Below are 18,100 nucleotides of genomic sequence, written 5' to 3'. Positions count from 1 at the left end.
GCGGTAAAAACGTAAAGGTAGGTCTATCCCTGTCCCACTAATTTAGAACAGCCCGGTCCTTATCTGTTTTCAGAAGATCTTCAATAATGGACAATTTCTCAGAGATTCAGCGAGGGGATTCCATAGCGTAGTGCCCTGAAGCGCAAAAGACCGGCCTACCATACTTGTGCGTCCGACAAAAGGGACAATGCACGCAAAAGTTCCATAGAACAGAGGGTCTGAGAAGGTTGGTAGGCTTTCACAAATTCTTGCAGATATTGTGGGCCAACCTCTGCTCTTGGTTTGTGCACACATCACAAGGTTTTGAAATGAATTCTCTTCTCCCACTGTGAGCCAGTGGAGTTCCCGTGGAAGCCCGAGGCTGTGGCACTTTTCTGGAGTCTATAGAGCATCCTCGCCGCCGAGTTTTGGACCACCTGCAACTGTTTAATGGAGGCTTTATCCGCTCCCAGATATATTACGTTGCTGTAATCCAGCCTTGACATAATAAGTGCCTGAATCACCGTCCTTTAATCTGGGAATCGTAGCTGCCAAATAATTTTCGGCAGCCATTTAAGGACAGCGAAGCATTTGGCGGCCACCTTCGTCACTTGTGGTTTCATGAACAATTTGTCATCCAACGTATGCCCAGATTCTTCACCTTGGACTCTGGCACCGAAAGAGGACCCCTACTTCCTGGCCAATGTTGTGGACCCCAAAGGGAAGGATTTTTTTCCAGTACCAGTACCTCGGTCTTATCTCCGTTGAGCTTGAGTGAATGGTTATTCATCCACTCTGCGACCAATCCCAGAAAGGAGTTCAAGACCTCTGACTTGTGTCTCCGCGCAGATGACAATGAGAAGATGATTGCATGTCATCTGCATATGAGAATAAAGTGTGACCACAATTTTCCTCCAAGTCCGCAAATGGGCGAACATAGATGTTGAATAGTGCCAGACTTAGGGACGATCCTTGGGGAACTCCTTCCAGTCAGGGGGTGCCACTTGGAGGAGACAGTGGCTGAAAACACCTTAAACATCTGGTCCCTTAGGAAGAATGTCATCCAAGAAAGGTCTGCTCCCTGAAGTCCCAACTCAGCCAGCATCTTCAAGAAAGTTGCATCAGACACAGTGTCGAATACTGCACTGAGCTCGAGTAATATCAGTGCAGCTGTCTTGTCCCATCTAGGAGTCTTCTAAGATGTTCTGTGACTCCTAGCAGGGCAGACTTGGTACTGTGCCCCCTCCTAAACCCTGATTGGGAAGGGTGAAGGCAGTCTTTGGTCTCCATAATTCTTGAGAGTTGTCTATTGACATGTTTCTCCATTATCTGAGCCATAATGGGAAGTATAGACCAATTATTCTGGACCAATTATTCCGGTCTAGATTAAATTTCTTCAAAAGGGGCTAGACCATGGCATGTTTCCATGCCTGTGGCATCTGTCCCTGCTCTAAAGATCAATTGAGGAACCCTACCAGGAACTACAGATTGCCCGACTCTAGGACACTCATTTTGGCAACACGAATGGGGTCTCTGGGTGAGCCTGATCTGATTGTTGTTTCTATTTATTTATTTGTATTGAATGCATTTTTATAAAAGGCGGACTTTACCCGAAGGTGTCAGAGCACTGTTCCCCGAGGTACTACATGGCGGGGAACCTTCTTACCGTCCTGTATTTAAGGCCATTTGAATATCCACCAACCTTTTGAGAAAGAAACATGCCAGTTCCTCACACTGAGACTGCGTCAGCACTGGCACTGGAGGTATCCTATTGGAACCAGAGAGGTCCTTCACCACTCCGAAGAGAGTTTTTGAACAATTATTAGCCGCATTAATTTGGTTCAAATAAGACATGGCCCGGCCTGCTCCTCCTAGTCTATGACCGTTTTAGGGTTGATTTATATCTAGGCTTACTCGCCGCATCAAATCCAATCCTCCAAGGTCTCCACAGGTCCTTACATCTCGACTTCTCTATCTACAATGCCTCTGAAAACCAGGAGGCTGGCGGATGGGATCTGAGCTATATCTAGTGTATCCCGCAACCAGTCATTAATTATGGGCCGACCCAGCTCCACTCCTTGCATCAATCTGGGCAGTGGATTCCCTAATTGACTATTAAGGCCTGTGATGTCTAATCTCGACCACAGCCTCAGCTTGCTCTGAGGCCTATCCCCACTCTAAGCGGTCCATTACCTGTTCACAGTGAGAAATGTACCATATAGGGATCTGACCACACTGGTGGCATAGCAGGACCCTCGTCCAATGATTTTATATATATATTTATTTCCGAAGTTTTATATAGCGCGAACTTAACCCGAAGGTTTCAGGTATCAGAGCGCTTTACATGAGAAGCAGTTGCGTTACGCAAGGGCACATTCATTTTTGGTAGGCACTGGGAGATTAAGTGATTTGCCCAGAATCCCAGGATGTTGAGCTGAGACTCGAACCCGGTTCCCCAGCGCCAAGGTCGGCCGCACGGGACCCACGTCGGGCATACCCTGCCAATTTAGGGCGAACAATGCTAACGCAACAAGATGATGGCCAGAGTGCTGAAACTTTTTAACCACTCAACCCCGTTTGCCCCTACTCGCTGCGCCACTGGATTCAAGCTAGCCGGGCTGAGGGGGGTGATACCCCGAAACCGATCCCAGGATGCTTGTTTCTGGTCCAAGGGGGAACCTGGCCTGGCAATTCGGGCTGGACGGTTCCGATGGGGACCTGGGTCAGAACGGATTTGTATATGGCTGGGTCTAAATGGGGGTGGCGTGGTGAGCAAAATACCGATGGATTAAACCCAGATCTGTGACTGGGAGTAAGTGTTTGACAAGTTTCACCACTTCGTCCATATTTTATTTTGAGATGTTGTTATGGTGCTATGATGCCATTGTGGTGACAAGATAAAACGTGATTTGTAAACGTCACCAGGAAACCGAGCAGGGCATTGGGGAACACGATAAAACCCATACCTTTTATGTGTGCTTAAAATGGCATAAAAACAGAACCAATAGAATTCCAACTGTTTGGAATTCGTCATTTACGTAAAACATGTAATCGTAGTAATATCCCAGAAATAATTCTGCCGGGTGACGTAATTCCCATGAATTATGAGTGTGGAAGCAGCTGCTGTTTGCGCGGGCCCGTGTGATCGTGTGTGGTTATAACTTGTTTCATGGAGATTTTTTTATATTGCATTTCGCTATTTGTTCCAAATCGAGTTAAGGGAAATATTTTTACAGCGTTTGTCTATATACATAACTGGTGAAAATAAACTTTTGGGTGTTTCTAATAGGCCGAAAGTGCCAACTACAGCTGTTCAGATTTTCTTTACCCTCAACAAGAAAAAACCCTCAAGGGGTGGGGGAGGGGTGTCTTGAAACTATCTCTTGTTTTGTTCTGTTTCGGCTTTGCCCTCAAAACATTCCACGCCCTAAAATTCCGCCCTGGGAGCAGGTATGGCACCCATTAGGGGGGGATTAGCCGCTCTGTCCCACCCCTGCCCGGGCACTGCCCGTGGGAAACCAGACTGTGGTATGCGGCCCTGGGTGTGTCAAAGGTGTGCGTGTCAAGGGGCGTGGGGGGAGGGAGTGCTTCTAGCGCCTCAATAGCGCACGCATAGACACAGCCACACACCTCCCCCTACCAGCGATCCATCCCGGTGCGCACAGACAGGCGCATCCGGCTCTCCTCGAAGCACCCACGGCACAGAAACTGCTAAGACAGCAGGCCACGTACATGTCCAGAGAGGCCTAACTCACACACACACATAAACACACAGAGTGCATAATACAAGCAACACTATATGCAAAACACACCGCCATACACACAGAGTGCATAATACAAGCAACACTAGATACAAAACACACCGCGGCACACATACAGAGTGCATAATACAAGCAACACTAGATACAAAACACCCCGCCGCACACACAGAGTGCATAATACAAGCAACACTAGATACAAAACACACGGCCGCACACACAGAGTGCATAATACAAGCAAATCCTATATGCACAACACACCGCCGCACACACAGACTGCATAATACAAGCAACACTATATGCAAAACACACCGCCACACACACAGAGTGCGTAATACAAGCAAATCCTACATGCAAAACACACCGGCACACACACAGAGTGCATAATACAAGCAACACTAGATACAAAACACACCGGGGCACACACACAGAGTGCATAATACAAGCAACACTAGATACAAAACACACCGCCACACACACAGAGTGCCACACACACAGAGTGCATAATACAAGCAAATCCTACATGCAAAACACACTGGCACACACACAGAGTGCATAATACAAGCAACACTAGATACAAAACACACCGCCGCACACACAGAGTACGTAATACAAGCGAATCCTACATGCAAAACACACCGCCGCACACACACAGAGTGCATAATACAAGCAAATCCTATATGCAATACACACCGCCGCACACACAGAGTACGTAATACAAGCGAATCCTACATGCAAAACACACCGCCGTACACACACAGAGTGCGTAATACAAGCAAATTCTACATGCAAAACACACCACCGCACACACAGAGTGCATAATACAAGCAACTCATACATGCAAAAAACACCGCTGCACACACAGAGTGCATTATACAAGCAACACTATATGCAAAACACACCGCCACACACACAGAGTGCGTAATACAAGCAAATCCTACATGCAAAACACACCGCCACACACACAGAGTGCGTAATACAAGCAAATCCTACATGCCAAACACACCGGCACACACACAGAGTGCATACTACAAGCAACACTAGATACAAAACACACTGCTGCACACACAGAGTGCGTAATACAAGCAAATCCTACATGCAAAACACACCGCCGCACACACAGAGTGCGTGATACAAGCAAATCCTACATGCAAAACACATCGCTGCACACACAGAGTGCATAATACAAGCAACACTTTATACAAAACACACTGACACACACAGAGTGTGTAATACAAGCAAATCCTATATGCAATACACACCGCCGCACACACAGAGTACATAATACAAGCAAATCCTACATGCAAAACACACCGCCGTACACACACAGAGTGCGTAATACAAGCAAATTCTACATGCAAAACACACCACCGCACACACAGAGTGCATAATACAAGCAACTCATACATGCAAAAAACACCGCTGCACACACAGAGTGCATTATACAAGCAACACTATATGCAAAACACACCGCCACACACACAGAGTGCGTAATACAAGCAAATCCTACATGCAAAACACACCGCCACACACACAGAGTGCGTAATACAAGCAAATCCTACATGCAAAACACACCGGCACACACACAGAGTGCATACTACAAGCAACACTAGATACAAAACACACTGCTGCACACACAGAGTGCGTAATACAAGCAAATCCTACATGCAAAACACACCGCCGCACACACAGAGTGCGTGATACAAGCAAATCCTACATGCAAAACACATCGCTGCACACACAGAGTGCATAATACAAGCAACACTTTATACAAAACACACTGACACACACAGAGTGTGTAATACAAGCAAATCCTATATGCAATACACACCGCCGCACACACAGAGTACATAATACAAGCAAATCCTACATGCAAAACACACCGCCGTACACACACAGAGTGCGTAATACAAGCAAATTCTACAAGCAAAACACACCACCGCACACACAGAGTGCATAATACAAGCAACTCATACATGCAAAAAACACCGCTGCACACACAGAGTGCATAATACAAGCAACACTATATGCAAAACACACCGCCACACACACAGAGTGCGTAATACAAGCAAATCCTACATGCAAAACACACCGCCACACACACAGAGTGCGTAATACAAGCAAATCCTACATGCAAAACACACCGGCACACACACAGAGTGCATACTACAAGCAACACTAGATACAAAACACACTGCCGCACACACAGAGTGCGTAATACAAGCAAATCCTACATGCAAAACACACCGCCGCACACACAGAGTGCATGATACAAGCAAATCCTACATGCAAAACACATCGCTGCACACACAGAGTGCATAATACAAGCAACACTATATGCAAAACACACCGCCACACACACAGAGTGCGTAATACAAGCAAATCCTACATGCAAAACACACCGCCACACACACAGAGTGCGTAATACAAGCAAATCCTACATGCAAAACACACCGGCACACACACAGAGTGCATACTACAAGCAACACTAGATACAAAACACACTGCCGCACACACAGAGTGCGTAATACAAGCAAATCCTACATGCAAAACACACCGCCGCACACACAGAGTGCATGATACAAGCAAATCCTACATGCAAAACACATCGCTGCACACACAGAGTGCATAATACAAGCAACACTTTATACAAAACACACTGACACACACAGAGTGCGTAATACAAGCAAATCCTACATGCAAAACACACCGCTGCACACATCCTACATGTAAAACACACCGAAACACAAACAGTGCATAATATAAGCTACACTAGATGCAAAACACGCCGCCACACACACACTGAGTGCGTAATACGAGCAAATCCTACATGCAAAACACATTGCCGCACACACAGAGTGCATAATACAAGCAACACTTTATGCAAAACACACTGACACACACAGAGTGCGTAATACAAGCAAATCCTACATGCAAAACACACCGCTGCACACACAGAGTGCGTAATCCAAGCACATCCTACATGTAAAACAGACCGACACACAAACAGTGCATAATATAAGCAACACTCGATGCAAAACACACCACATTCACAACCAGAGATGGATCACCCTGCTACAGTGATCTGCTCCTCCCAGGTCATTATCAGCTCTGGTTCTAGTCCTGGAGCTTAGTCTAATGGCTTCATGCATTCTGAGTATTGTAGTCTTCATTTGCTTCCATTCCACAAATTAGACTAACACATCTGAAATTCATGATTTGTAGGAGAAATGCTCAGGCTGGAGACAGTGTCCACAATGACCCGAGTGAGGTGAGCATTCTACACCCTGACAATAGAATTGGCTCTTTCCCACATAACCACCACACGCAAACATAAATATACGGCATATCCCTCTGTATATAAGCATTTATTTGGACTATAGCTATGTACTTGCATATGTCTCTTGCTTTTTATAAATTTGAATAATAATTATGTGTTTAAAAATATAGATATTCTTTAGTTCTACTTAAAAATTGTACATATTACTTATAGTTACATTATTCTATGTTTTAAGATGTATATAAGTGACTGCATAAATAAGTAAATCTTTTATCTTAACTATTTATCTACAATTGCTTCACTATTGAATTACAAAAAATAAAAACAAATTAATTTAAAGTACAATAACACTTGCAAGCCAAAGTTTATTAAACACAACTTTAATCTACATATATTACCTTCCTTATGCATATATATACCTTCCATGTACTTATGTATCTATATATTTATGACTTTTCTTCTAATTCATCATACAACGCACTTCCCTATTTTTCATCAACTCTCTGACTCATCTCAAACCTCATTCTACTACTCTTTCCAATGCACTACCCTATTTCTTACCCTATGTGTCTATCAATATATCCTCTACCTCCACTGTCTAATTCATCCCAAACCCCATACTCCTACTATGATCCCCAGAATAACCCTTTCTAAACTCTTCCTTCATCCTCCCCTCCTTACATCATCTCATACCTCTTCCATTATGCAGATCACCTAAACAAGCCTTTCTAAACTCTTCCCTCTGACTCTGCCCCCTCCGCCTCTCCTTTACTCATCCCATACCCCCTCCTTCTGCAATATACTCCAAAAAACAAAACACATTCAAGACCCTTTCCTTCTCTATCCCTCCACTGTCCCTTTTCAATCCAAAGAACAGACTAACATGTCCACCACTCAAATTAATTTCATATTTCCCTATACTAACTCCCCACTAATTGTGTTTGGTTTCTAGAGTAGCGTGCTACTAACTGAAAAGCTCTTTAACACCTCATCAGTGGTGCCAAGCACTATAAAAATACAAACCTTTTTCCTCTTCTGTCACTCCACTATCCTTCGCAATCCAAATAACAGACTTACATATCCACCGCTCAAATTACTTTCATATTTCACTATACTAATTCACAACTAATTCTTTATGGGTTCTGAGTGTAGCATGCTATTCACAGAAAAAGCGCTTTTGACGCCTTGTCAGGAGTGGTAAGTGCTATATAAATGCAATTAAAATATATTTTCAAATACACACAATACGACATGTGGCATGACACCTTCATTCAATAGTGGCTTTTTAACAAGAAGCACTTTGCATTACTGGACTTGTATTTTCACAGTCACATTTAAAAGTAGTGGCAGAGCTCTCAAATGTCCCAGATTCATGGGAGTAGTTCATGTAGTCCAGGTTCTTTTTTTAAAATTCTGGAATCACTGATCACGTTCAGTTAATAAAAAATCCGAACTACAAGTCCCAGAATGCAAATAATAAAAATGGACTGGGCAAACTTCCCACACCTAGAAATAGAAAAATTGAGAGCCCTATAAGGGCTTAAAAGTCCCCATGTGTAAAGTGTATTGGCTAAACAGCCATGCCTGGCTTAATGTATCACATTTGTCACAGGACAACTTAGCAGGTCTCCCTGTGAAGAAAAAAGGAGTGTCCTTTTCGGACAGTGATGTGCTAGCTTCTGTCTCTTATCGTCATCAGCTCCATTGCCCACCTAAAGCTAAGCAGGCCTCTGGATGCTAAAAGGAAGCAGCCTGGATAATGCTTTAATTCCAGTCCCATATTGCACCAAGCATATCTTTAAACATAGAATGAAACGATGACTGATCCCTATCAATACACAACTATTCCAGCCTAGGCTTTCCTTTTGCACATCATTTATTTCATGTGTGGCTGAGTGACTGGCTCAATTAAACCAAACAATGACTATATATTTTGTTTGTGGAGTTTTATATAGTGTGAACTAGACCCGAAGGTATTAGAGCGCTTTACATGAGCACCATTTTTGTTACAAATACATTAATTTTTGTTAGGCACGGGGAGATTAAGTGATTTGCCCAGAATCACAGAATGTTGAGTGTCCCTGCCGAGACTCGAACCCGGTTACCCAGATCCAAAGTTGACCGCCCTAACCGTAAGGCCACATTCTCTCCCCATGACTATGAATGGAAGGAGGGTGCTGGGATGTGAGGGTGGGAGCACACTGCCTCTCATCCCAGCAATTAATTTGTCCCAATGCATCATGGTAAATGCAGTGCATGTTAACACTTACTTCAGTAGTAGTCTTTAATTTTTCACACATGTTGGTACAGCTTGTGCTGTGTAATGGTTATGAATAGTTTGTTGGGGGAGATGTCCTATGTCGTTCAGTTATCTAATGAATCCATTCAACTAGTTTTATGTGTGGAAGGGGAAATGGAAACTCCTCCCCCAAGATTTGTTTTAATAAATGGGACTCAAATATTAATTTTCATGAAAATTTCCCCAACACATTGGCTAAAAAAGTGCAGGCTTTCATGGATACTTTTTTACCAAATTGCTAGCAGTAGTGGAAGCGATGTCACACACCTTTTAATCCCAATGCAGCCCTACCACGTTTCTCAGGTCCATTGTGATGTGATTCTCCAGTCAAGGTTTTTTTCTTTAAATTCTGGGACTTGTAGTCTTGTTTATTTCATTATAAAACAGGACTACAAATTCCAGAATTCAAAGGAAAAAAACCAGGACTGAAGCAGCTCATCACACACAGACCTGGAAAACTTAGCAGCTATGCTGATGTCATGAAAGGGTTAACCCCTCAAATCCCCTCAACCATTTCTGTTTGGAGCTGAGGGCCTCCGGGAAGGAGGAGAAGAGGAAAACAAAGATTGTAAGCTGACTCCAGTCCATTTTACTTTCTATGTCTGCTTTCATGCCCCCTGACATGGGTGGTGGCAGCAAAGACAGACCTCTCCAGTTTCCCAGGTCCTGGTGGGAGTAGCTCATCCAGTCCAGGATTTTTTGCTTTGCATTCTGGTGCTTGTAGTCCTGTTTGCGCTATTATAAAATCACGACTGTAGGGTAAAAACCCGGAAATCATAACCTACTCACCCATGGGCAGGGAAATGTGAGAGCTTTGCCGGAGGACTAGTCAGTGCAATGAGCTTATACCACTTGGTGCCTTAAATTGATGTCAAAGTGGATTTGACTGACTGACAAGTAGAAAAATGCAAAAAGTATTCCAGTACTTCAGACTCTGGCACAGTACCCAGAAGCAATACTTCTCAATTACAAATTGTGCACGTGCCTTTCTTATGTTTATGAGCAGCTACCATGGGGCTGCTAGGCCCTGCCATGTATCCCAGTCCATGTGTGAATAGTTGCTCGAGTTCAGATTTTTTTCTATGCATTCTGCACATGTAGTCTTGTTTATTCCATTATAAAACCTGAACTGCAAGTCCCAGAATTCCGAGAAAGAAACCTGGAGCTGAGCAGCTCATCATGCACCTGGGAACCAGACAGTAACTGCTGCTTTAGGGGCTTGCTGACTTGAAGAGCCATAGGCCCAGCCAGTCCCAAAGGGTGCTCATTGGCGTCCAGAGAACCTATTGTGATGCAATGTCAACATCATGCTTGAAACCTCCATCTGGAGCGGGCATTTTAGCCAACACTACATTGCATTATGTGACGTTTAATTTTGACTTTTAACATTGCAAGCACTGACTTAGAAAATATGCTTGCTAAAATGACAAGCATGCCTGAAGTTTTCAACTACATGATGGCCCATGTGGCAAGTTTATCTGCGGGGGAGGTGAGGCATTGTGAGACTCCAGGGGGCAGATTTACAAGCCCCTTGCGACACTTTTACGCCGCTGTTGCGTCACTTTTGTGACGCAGTGGCGGCGTAAACAATGCGCCACATTGCGACTTATTTACAACGTGACGCATCTAGGCAGATGCGTCACGTTGTAAAGCCCTGCGCCACATGAAACCTTCAGTTTTACGACGCTGCTGCGTCAAATCCTTACGCCTGCTTGAAGCAGGCGTAAGGAGTGACGCACCATGTTATGTATGGGTGGCCCCTGTGCATTGCAGGAGTTGCATCGTGCTTGCGACGCGACTCCAGCAATGCGCCGCCCATACGCCACAAGATGCATCACGCATCTTCTCTTCCTGGCACCATGGTGCGCCGCATTGTAAATGCGGCGCATCTGCGGTGGCGCAAGGAGGGGATTGCATGACGCATCTGTTCTGGCGCATCCCTGCTGATTTGCAGAGATGCGCCAGAACATGTAAATATGCCCCCAGGTTTTTTGTTGCCTGTACGACCACTACAACCCTGGGACTAAGGTAGGGTTGCCACCTTTTTTCTGCTGGCTTCCATAAAAAAACACTGGCCAATCTGGTGAAAAACGGTCAAGGTGGCAACCCTTATGCTGAGTCTTGTCAGATAACATTTCAGCTTGTTGTTTTACCTCTCCCCAGGGCTCTAGCCACTGGGTGACAAAGTATTAGCTTGCTCTGTAGCGGAGCTCAGTGGATGGTGCAAGCCTAAGAGGAAGGAACTCTACACTTGCTAAGACCCATATGTGAGCACTTTATCCCGTCCCTGTTTTTCTTTGCGTCATGGTACTGGCAGTCCTGAATTTATGTTATGATACAAACAAATGGGACTGGCCTTACTAGTCGCACGTGGTCCTGAGAAACGTGGTCTTGCGCCTATGCTTCACCCCGCGCTCCGTGTGGCTCTCTTTCATCTGTTTGCTTCCCTGCCCGCTCTGGGTTGGACTGGCCTACATAAGACCTGCCAACCCACACCGTGCCACTGTGTAACACACAATATCGGCTCCCATCACACTGTCTCCCGACATCACACGGTGGCAGATAAAACGAGCTGAAAAACACTGTAAATAAGGATTTCAGCTTTGTGATGACCAGGACAGATGACGACAGACGCTGGACACTAGGACCCTGTGGGTCACAGGGTGGTGACCAGGTCACCGGACACCACTTCCTGTCGGGGGACAGGAAAGGACATTATGCAGCAGGACGAGGACGAGGACAGGCGTGCCATGACAGACTGATGAGCGAACGAAATAAAGAAGCATAAGTGCACCTACCAGAATTGTGTCTCGAGTGATTACTGACCGTCGGGTACACGACATCTGGCGACGAAGGACGGATCCGGTCCCTGCGTGCAGGAAGCCAGAAATCGCAGTTTTAAAACCAGGAGCCCACCCTGGATCGCGTTGCGGCCAAGAAGAAGAGGGAAGAGTGAAGCGCCGTCCAGCCATCAGCAGCGACGTGGGAGCCCACCCCGACCGCCGCAAAAGAAAAGAACAACAGAGCCGGTAAGCGCTAGCGCGAAGAGCGCGAAGAGCGCGAAGTTTGAAGAGCTCAAAGCCAGCGCGAGCTCTCGCGAGAGTCTCGGCGGCCATATTGGGGCCAGGCGTGGGAGCCAATCAAAACGAAGAATAAGCGCGGCGGCCATTTTGAAGTCAGGCAGCGCCCGGATTGGCCAAGAAGTCTTGCGAGAGTCTCGGCGGCCATCTTAGAGTCAGGCGCGAGAGCCAATAAGGAAGCAGGAAAGTTGGGCGGCCATCTTAGAGTCAGGAAAAGATCGAAAACAAAGGAAAAAGCGCCGATTACAAAGAAAAAGGAATAAAAAAGGGCAGATTAGAAAGAAAAAAGGAATAAAAGCGCAGGCAAAGACAAAAGAAAGAAAATAAAGCATAAACAAAGAGAGAAAATAAAAGAAAGACTGAAAGAAATCAAAGAAAAAGTGTCACCACAAAAGAAGAACAATAAAGAAAGAACAAAGGAAATATCAGGAGAAATAACTAGAAACAAAAGAGTCTAGAGAAAATGCCAGACACAAAATCGCAGAGTGCACAATTCCGCAGACCAGTGCCTTTCGTCGTATCGGAACCACAAGTGGGCATCCGGTGGGAAAAGTGGATCATAAAATTTGAACGGTACCTGAAGGCGACTGACGTGGTAGATGAGAAAAAGTTGGATCTACTGTTAAACCTAGTGGGGGATGAGGTGGAGGACCTCCTCATAACATTACCACCGAGTGAATTAGAAACCTACGACAAATTAAAAAAGTGTCTGACTGCCAAGTTCGACCCGCAAAGAAACGTCGACTTTGAGAGATATTCTTTCCACATGGCATATCAGCAGCCAGAAGAGTCAATGGATGACTTCGCAACGAGGCTGAGAAAGCTAGTAGCATATTGCGAATTTGAAAAGTACGACAACGAGCAGGCACTTCGTCTCAAAATGATAGAAGGCTGCCGAGACACGGAATTTCGCACAAGACTATTAAAAGAACCGATCACCTTGGAGAAAATTCTTGACCTTGCGAGGGCAGAAGCAAGAGCGATGATACAAGCGAAACAGATGGATCGAAAGGGAGAACAAATACATAGAATGACAGACACCGGCAAGAAAGGGAACTGGAAAGGAGGACACAAGGAACAAGCGGCGAAGAAACAAAGTTCCCAATGCTACAGATGCGGCCTGGAATTCCCTCACAGAGGACCATGCCCAGCATTTGGCCAAACATGCAGAAAATGCAACAGAAGCAACCATTTCGCCACTATGTGCCAAGGTGGACAATTCAAGAGTGAACGTGGCAGACCAGGAAAACCAAGAACAACAACAACAAAACATGTAAGGCACATGGACGCGACGGAGAGGAGCTCGTCGGGGGAATCAGAAGAAGAAGAGGAAGAAATAACAAGAAAAGTAGAACGCCTATATCTCATGACCACGGATGAAGAGCATGAAGAAGAACATATCAGGCTAATAGACAGGAAGTCAATAAAGAAGACGGATTGGGTGACAATTGAAGTAGGGCCACATCAAACAAAATTTGTACTGGACAGCGGAGCCACGTGCAACATCATGTGTGCCACCGAGGCTTTGAACTGCCAACGTCCATTAAGGGGCGTGAAAACATCGCAGGACATCCGCACCAGACTCAGCAAGCTTTATTTTTTGGAGGAGGAGTGGGCTTTGGGGCAGGGGGGGAAATGTGCCTCTTATGTACTTCTTGGCACGAGGTCCCGCCCCCTCCAAGACCCTGCACCCTCCTCACAGAGTGAGATTTTTGTTCAAGTTGGCAGGTCTGCTACAGGGTATTCAGGCAAAGCCTGAAAGGCTGGTCTGACAGGTCAGTGTGTGGGCCGTTTTTTTGGCTGTTTGTGGGCTTGTGTTATCGTCTGTTGGGCCGGTTTTTACTGTCGATTTCCCTGATATTAAAACAAACGTTGCCTGCAGCAAGCTCAAATCAATGCAGTCTTCCATGCCTTGCTAAACATGTACATAGCATGTCTTTATAAGTTCAAAACTGCCCTCATTTGCACACATTGGACACTTATATAGCTAGTTAATTCACTAATAAAGACCGCTTTATTTTGCGGCCTATTTTTTGTACCAGTCCGACCCTGAGGCTATGATCCATGTTGCTCTCTCTCGCTTGTGTGCTTCTCTCTCCCCCATGTTCTGTGTTGCTCTCACCAGTATGTTTTTTAATGTGCGCCTGTACTGTCCTCTCCCTCCTGTGCCTCTCCCCTGCCCTCCTTGTTATTCCCTCTCTCTTTTCCCTTGCCTCCTCCCAAACACCCCAGCTCGCTCCTCTGATGACCACTTATTCCACCTCTGTTTTTAGGTCGAGCCTGGACAGCGCATATGCTGCGAAGCATACTGTATTCGGGTACGGACTTGAAGCTCCGCCCACTCTCTCCCATATTTTTAATTGGCTTTCGTAATTTTCCTTTGTAAAGGTTGGCTTCTGATTCGTTAATAGGCTTGCTAGTCCCTCCTTAGTACCGCCTTGTCTTCATTTGTAACCTCCCACGAGGACTGGCCTTTTACTTGTCTAGTTACACATATGTTATCACATATGTTGTCAGCACTATTTTCTTTAATGATTTTCTCCTGCAGCACAACATGGGCAGCGTGCTGCACTGCTTACCACAATCTTACAATATTGAAAAAATAGACTGCAGCGAAATGCCATGAAGAAAAGAAAGTTGCGGCTCGGCCAAATCTATTTCTTCAATATTGTAAGCTTTTAGTAAGCAGCGGCTGCTTACAATAATCTAACAATATTGAAAAAATCAACTTTGGAGAGCTGCACCTTTCTTTTAATTGGCACGGCTCTCTGTAGCTGACTCCTCCTCCTCCCCGTTCGCTCCTCTCTTCCACTGCAACAGGAAGCAATACAATAGGTCTCGCACTTGCGAGAGTTTTAACCAATTGGCATTGTAAATGACAATGCTTTGTATTTATCTGTTTTAAAAACAAACACATAAATAAAATGCATTGCCATATACAATGACAATACCTTAAACTCTCGCAAATGCGAGACCTATTGCATTGCAAATGCTTGTTATTGTTGGAGGGCCATGCAGCAATTTACTGACGGCCTTCACACTTTAGATTTAAAACCACTTTGACACTTTCCCATCCTTCTCATATAGGCAAATAAAAAACATGGCGCCTGCGCCACGTGCATACAAAATGTCCCTGGACACGTCACCCAGGCCTTTTTTTGCTGCTTGCGTAATTTCGATGCTGTACTGACGTTAGCAGGGCCTATGGGACTCAAAGCGAGGCCTTTGGCTTTGCCAAGGCTTGTTATCTGCCTTGCTTGCTTCTCCCAGTTAGCGCGCTAGGCGCTCCAGCTCGCAGCCAATGAGGAGATTGTATCAACAAAGCGCCGTGATACCAGACTAATGCTACAAGCACAACAAACAAATGCATTAATATCATGACGTGTTCAGAGGGTTGCCATGGTTTCCTTCCATGGAGTCACGCGGACTCACGCACCTGATAACAATAATGTGGTGACAGATGAGCCTAGGACTGGAAGCGCTGCATCCTGATGCAGTGAAGTGGGTGGCAAACCTGTACCGCATAACTGTGTCACATAGTAACACCGCCTGATACACAAGGAACGTCACACACCGAACTGCCCTTTGCAGCTTACGTCATACTCTTTCATAAAAGACCAGTGACTAGTGCGTCATCTTATCCGCCATGGCGGAACGAAAGGTCGAGTATAAAATTAAAATATTAATAATAATAAGACGTGTTTATTGTTGGTAGTCCTTCGCACACAGACCTCTGCGGCAGGCGCACAACCGACTGAGTTATGTCAATTTCAAAATCACATTTGTTAGGAAAAACATTTTTGTATGCGGTCTCAGTGGCAGATAAAAATATAAAAGTCTTTTTTTAAAATCATACTAATATAGCGAGGGCTTAATACTTCCGTCTGTCGCTTCTATGCGCTGTAAATAACGTAGAAACACAAACAGGGCAGTTGGTCGCCTGGCTTCGTTTCAGAGCATCTTCTGTCTCGCTCACCACCCGTGGTTGGAAGTCTGAAACAGAAAAAAATGACACCGTAAAGCCTTGCACTCGTTATTATCAAGGGCCTAACACTGGATGCGTTTTCACCAGCCCTCCGGTGAGAGACGAGAGGCAGGTGAGAGGGTAATAGTGAAAATTAGGAACAACTCGGATTCAGACTACCCACAGTGCCGCACAATTATAGGAGATGGGTGGAAGCAGTAGGTAGAAAGAGAGGGGATGTTATAGAGGGGGGGGGGGGAGTTTGAGAAAGAGTGACTGAGGATGATGGGGGGCCGAGGGAAGCGTGGAGAATGCCGGAGATGATGGGAACAAAAGGGGGTGGTGATGGACGGAGCATCTGAACCAATCAAACATTCGAACCCAGTCAACAGATCTGGGTTTAATCCATCACCGTTCTTTAGCCCACTCTGCCACCCCAGTTCAGACATGGCCATATGCAAATCAGTCTGACCCTGTGCCTCATGGGAACCGTCCAGCCCGAACTGCCAAGCCATGCCTTCCCATGACCGGAAACAAGCTTCCGAGGACCGGTTTCTGGCATTACAGCCGTCTTCAGCCAGGCTTGCTTGAATCCAGTGGCAAAGTGAGCAAGGGACTCACGTCTGAGCATACCCTGCCACACTTATGGCAGCCAAAAGCGGTACAAAAGGGGGTGGTGATGGACGGAGCATCTGAACCAATCAAACAATCACACCCAGTCAACAGATCTGGGTTTAATCCATCACTGTTCTTTAGCCCACTCTGCCACCCTAGTTCAGACATGGCCATATGCAAATCAGTCTGACCCTGTGCCCTTCCTAGGACCAGTTTCTGGCATTACAGCCATCTTCAGCCAGGCTTGCTTGAATCCAGTGGTAAAGTGAGCAAGGGACTCACGTCTGAGCATACCCTGCCAATTTATGGCGACAAAAGCGGTACAAAAGGGGGTGGTGATGGACGGAGCATCTGAACCAATCAAACACTCACACCCAGTCAACAGATCTGGGTATAATCCATCACCGTTCTTTAGCCCACTCTGCCACCCCAGTTCAGACATGGCCATATGCAAATCAGTCTGACCCTGTGCCTCATGGGAACAGTCCAGCCCGAACTGCCAAGCCATGCCTTCCCTGGACCGGACTCAAGCTTCCTAGGACCGGTTTCTGATGAGTGGAAGCAGGAAAGAGTGAGAGAGAGACCCCAAGGAAAGGTGGAGAACATTCTTTTTTTATACTTATTTTTTAATATAGTACTGCAGATTTTATCACAATAATTAGCATTTACAATTCTCATAATCTGCCCATAGGACCATTTCTGCATGCGGGGTGTACCAAGGTTTACTCACCCTGGCTCCATTTGTGTGCAGTAGTGTTCATTAAAATCCGAATGCAGGAATTACAGAAGAAAGAAGGATTTAAAAGGAGAAAACAAACCAACATCTGGCAGCAGTGACTGGCGACGGTATTTCTCTAAAAACACAATTACCAGATATTTTGTTCATTTGCGGGGCCGGGTATCTGCCTCCCGCTCGAGGGGTATTTGGTCGGTAAATAGGGTGAAAAAACAATATTCTTAACTCTGCACCAGTGCCACCCTTTCCTTCCTTTGATGTAACTTCCAAGAGACTCGTTCTAGTTCTTTCGCAGCCTCATCATTTCAGAACTGAAGCATTTTCAATATTATATCCAACGGTAGTTGTTGCTTATTTATCTCATGCAACGAACAACCATTGACAAAGCC

This window comes from Lissotriton vulgaris, chromosome 11, assembly GCF_964263255.1.
Source record: "Lissotriton vulgaris chromosome 11, aLisVul1.2, whole genome shotgun sequence".
Lineage (NCBI taxonomy): Eukaryota > Metazoa > Chordata > Amphibia > Caudata > Salamandridae > Lissotriton > Lissotriton vulgaris.
The sequence above is the reverse complement of the archived record's forward strand: the minus strand, read 5'-3'. Positions refer to the sequence as shown.